The sequence below is a fragment of the Puntigrus tetrazona genome, unplaced genomic scaffold (assembly GCF_018831695.1).
Source record: "Puntigrus tetrazona isolate hp1 unplaced genomic scaffold, ASM1883169v1 S000000836, whole genome shotgun sequence".
NCBI classification, from domain to species: domain Eukaryota; kingdom Metazoa; phylum Chordata; class Actinopteri; order Cypriniformes; family Cyprinidae; genus Puntigrus; species Puntigrus tetrazona.
The window spans coordinates 45,001-50,000 of record NW_025048436.1 but is presented as its reverse complement, the minus strand read 5'-3'; the positions used below and the strand labels follow the sequence as shown (position 1 = coordinate 50,000).

The 5,000-nt window shown below is 33.4% G+C and overlaps 1 pseudogene; it reads left to right on the top strand.

Moving 5' to 3' along the window:
- The window catches only part of LOC122335594, a 64,162-nt pseudogene that overhangs the window by 14,570 nt on the left and 44,592 nt on the right, over positions 1–5,000 (top strand).

The window sequence follows — 5,000 nt, the reverse complement described above, 5'->3', positions numbered from 1 at the left end:
CACTTGTTCATGTGTGTGTGTGTGTGCGCGCGTGTTCATATGTGTGTGAGTGTGTGTGTGTGTGTTCATGTGTGTGTGTGTGCGCGTGTTCATATGTGTGTGAGTGTGTGTGTGTTCGCGCTTGTTCATGTGTGTGTGTGCGCGTGTTCATATGTGTGTGAGTGTGTGTGTGCGTGTGTTCATATGTGTGTGTGTGTGCGTGTGTTCATATGTGTGTGTGTGTGCGTGTGTTCATATGTGTGTGTGTGTGTGTGTCACACTTGTTCATGTGTGTGTGTGTGTTGCGTGTTCATATGTGTGTGAGTGTGTGTGTGTGTTCATATGTGTGTGTGTGTGTGCGTGTTCATATGTGTGTGAGTGTGTGTGTTCATATGTGTGTGTGTGTGTGTGTGTTCGTGCTTGTTCATGTGTGTGTGTGCGCGTGTGTTCATATGTGTGTGTGTGTGTGTGTGCGTGTGTTCATATGTGTGTGTGTGTGCGTGTGTTCATATGTGTGTGTGTGTGTGTGTTCACACTTGTTCATGTGTGTGTGTGTGCGTGTTCATATGTGTGTGAGTGTGTGTGTGTGTTCATATGTGTGTGTGTGTGCGTGTTCATATGTGTGTGTGAGTGTGTGTGTGTGTTCATATGTGTGTGTGTGTGTGTGTGTGCTCGCGCTTGTTCATGTGTGTGTGTGCGCACGTGTTCATATGAGTGTGTGTGTGTGTGCGTGTGTGTGTGTGTTCGCGCTTGTTCATGTGTGTGTGTGCGAGCATGTTCATATGTGTGTGTGTGTGTGCAAACGTGTTCATGTGTGTGTGTGTGTGTGTGTGTGTGTGTGTGTGTGTGTGTGTGTGTGTGTTCGCGCTTGTTCATGTGTGTGTGTGCGAGCATGTTCACATGTGTGTGTGTGTGTGTGCAAATGTGTTCATGTGTGTGTGTGTGTGTGTGTGTGTTTTTCAGGAAGGACCGGGTGAATGGCTGACTCTAGATTCTCAGGTCATAATGGCGGATAATGAAATCTGTGGCACCAAAGACCCGACCTTCCACCGCTTGCTTCTGGACACACGCCTGAGCTGCCGCTGGGTGAGATAACACTCATCACTGCTGAAAACACACACACACACACACACACACACACACACACACAGCATCTCAAGGTGGAAGAAAAACCGCATGCCTGCCAGCTTTGAACTCATGTGCACTCTTAAAAATAAAGGTGCTTCACGATGCCATAGAAGAAGCTTTTTTTGTCTAAATGGTTCTGTAAAAACCTTTAACGTCTGAAGAACCTTCACAGAAGCTCCTTTGTGGTGAAAGTAGGCTCTTCAGTCTATGAATGAATGTTTCTTTATGGAACCCGAAAACTCTTCCGTGCAGAACCTTTTAAGCACCTTTATTTTTAATGAGTGTACAACAAAACATCGTCTAAATGCTGAATAAATAACCTTTCCGTTGATGAATGGTTTATTAGGACGGGACGATATTTAAAAATCAAGAATCCGAGGGTGCAAAAAGTCTAATAAACTTGTTCTATTAATCTATAGATGTACTAAAATTACTCTTCTAGCTTATCCTGAACGTAAACCTAAACCTAAATTGAATTTTATATGAATCGAATTCTATATTATATATATAATTATATTTATTCTGTAAAAGGAATTATGGGAGAAAAAAAAAGTTATTTTTTATATATATATATATATATATATATATATATATATATATATATAAATATATATATATATATATATATATATAATTATTTATATATATATATATATAATTATTTTATATATATATATATATATATATATATATATATATATATATATATATATATATATATTATTTTATATATATATATATATATATATATATATATATATATATATATATATATATATATATATATATATATATATATATATATATATATATAATTTTTTGTGCATTACAAGTTTATATCTGGCAATTAATTATCCAGCTTAAATGGACTAGAAAGGTCCGAGACGTAAATTAAAGTTCACTTTGAGTTATTATTATGTCCAGACTTGCCGTTTTAATAGGAAATGCATCAACAAAACAAAGAAAACTGTTCATTTAAACATTATAGGACTTAGAAGCTGAAGTCGCAGGCCCGTTTAAGAACTGGCGAATGCACCCAGACTTGGATATCTTGATTACTCGCCCCGCTGACGTGAGATCTGAGGCTAAGTGTGTTTCTCCCGCAGACATCCCGGAAGAAGAGGCTCGACACTGGGCCAAAAACTGGAGCAGCTCAATGCCATGCGAGACCAGGATGTGAGTCTGGTCTCTGTGCTGTAGTTTCTGCACCAACAAACTGATAGATAAGGTTTACTGCGCATTCCGCTTTCAGAACAGTAAAGGAACCTCATGCATTTGCGATTGCATTTGAAAAAAAGCTTGTGAGATGCTATGAAGTGTAAAGTGACAACTAGTGCTTGCATATGATTAATCACATCCAAAAGAAACGTTTTTGTTTACATAATATGTGTGTATAATGCGTATATTTATGTATATATATACATAGAATAAATATTATAGAAAACACAGTAAATATTTATATGTATTTATTTATTTATATCCTTACATTTTTTATTTCTTAAATATATACATGCACGTGCTTGTATATATATATATATATTATTATAAAAATTATTAATAATAATATTTATATTCTTACATTTTATATTATATATAAATGATCTTAAATATATACATGCATGTGTTTGTATTTATATATAAATAATAAATATACACATTAATTATATTTGTTTGCATAATAAACACAAAGTAAATTAAAAATATATATATTTACATGTATTTATTTATATTCTTACATTTTATATGATATATAAATTAATATAAATAAAATTTGTATATATATATATATATATATATATATATATATATATATATAATAATAAATATACAGAATAATTATATTTCTTTACATAATGTGTGCATAATGTTAATTTTATGTATATATAAATATATATATATATATATATATATATATATATATATATATATAAATATATATAATGTTAATATTATGTATCTATAAATACAAAGACATACAGTATATATTTAAGAAAAATAAGTTTATAATGCTCAGTATGTTTTATATAAAAATAATAAATACATGTAAATATTTTCTAAATATTTACTATATGTGTGTGTATTTATATATATACAGAAATATATACAGTACACATACATAAATTATGTAAAAACATTCAAAATATTTATTTAGGTTAGGTTAGTCATTAATTAATAGTTCACTGCAAAATCAACACAGCAAAAACTAAAACAAAGAAACACACGGACAAACATCAGGATATTTAAAAGTAATGAATTGCTCTTAATTGCACAAATTAGACTTTATAAAAAGGGCTCAAATCAGAGCAGAGCGTTAAATGTTGCATGCACTGCAGACAGAAATACGTCTATTTCCAATACGAATATCTGTGTTTAAATACATTTGCTCTGCAGTAACGTAACAGGTTTCTAAGCTGCGTGTGTGATCTGTGTTGCAGTATTCCTATCAGGAGGTTCAGGAGAGGCCTCTGTCAGTCCCGGGAACACAGTGCTGTGAGTCTCAGGCTCTACATGCATGCATTACAGCCCAAATATTTCATTTCCCCTCCTTACTTGTGAAACCCACCCACATCCACGTCCAGCAGATATTAATGCACATTCAGTAATTACAGTAACGCTTCGTCTCAACGCTAAAAGCATGACTCGAGCGGAACTGTTTGCGAGCAGCCATCGATTCTGACGGTCACTTCTGAGAGCGAGCGCCGCATCAGATTCAGATTCTCAGTTCTGAGCAGTCCTTCCCGTGTGCGTGATTCATGAATGATGGGGATGACAGCGGCGTGCATGAATGGAGCTCTGACTTACGCTCACACACACACACACACACACGCGCGCGCGCACTCTGCTGACACAGCTCCCAGGGGCGGGGCTAGACTGTGGGACCTTCTGATTGGCTGAGGCATCAAACCCACGCTTTAATGTTTGGCAGGAAGAGACTAAATCAGCAGTGCTGTCATGCTTCACCCCTTCACCCATAAAAAGTCTCTACTCTTTGGTTTACAAAAAAAAAAGTATAGCTTGACTTATGAAATAATTTAAAATATGCAACTGTTTACTATGGAAGCTGGTGACTCTTTTTCTCGAAGCTGGCATAAAGTCTCAGCTTAAATGCGTTATTTAAGTCAAATATTAAGCGTAAAAAAATCGTTGATCCGAAAGTCATTTATCTTTTTTGTTCTTCGCTCGTGGCTTACGTAGTTTTCTCTGTGAATATCGGTTAAACTGTAATTGATTTCTGTGAAGCGCAGCTATGTTTATATGTTGAAAACAGTCGAGCCGTTTATTTCTTTTATTTTTTATTTACTCTTTAAACTGTGATATAGACCATTTCTCAGGATTCTTTGATGAATGGAAGGTTCATAAGAACAGCATTTATTTGAAACAAAAATATTTTGTTGCATTATATTATTTTTATATATATATATATATATATATATATATATATATATATATATATATATATATATATATATATATATAATCCAACAAAATATTTATATATACATTTATGTATACATATAAAATATATATACATTGTTACAATTCCCATTTAATGCAGTCTTGATTGACAAAAATATTAATGTATTTTAGAAAATCTTGCTGTACATTTGTTTTTATGTCTTGCTATTTATTCATTTATTTATTTCAGCTGCTCAGTTGTATTTATTTATCCATTTAATTTCATATTTCACTTCATGCTTATTTATTTATTTCTGCATTTATGTGTTTATTCATGTGCGTGCAAATCTAATCACGAAAGAATCAGCACGGTTAAATGCCGTAGCGTTCGTTTTTAACACCGATAGACCGATAATATTAACCTAAAAACTAAATCATCAGCATTATATTCTATTTAGCTCACTTTTCAGGGTGAACTTCTGCAAACATCAGCACTG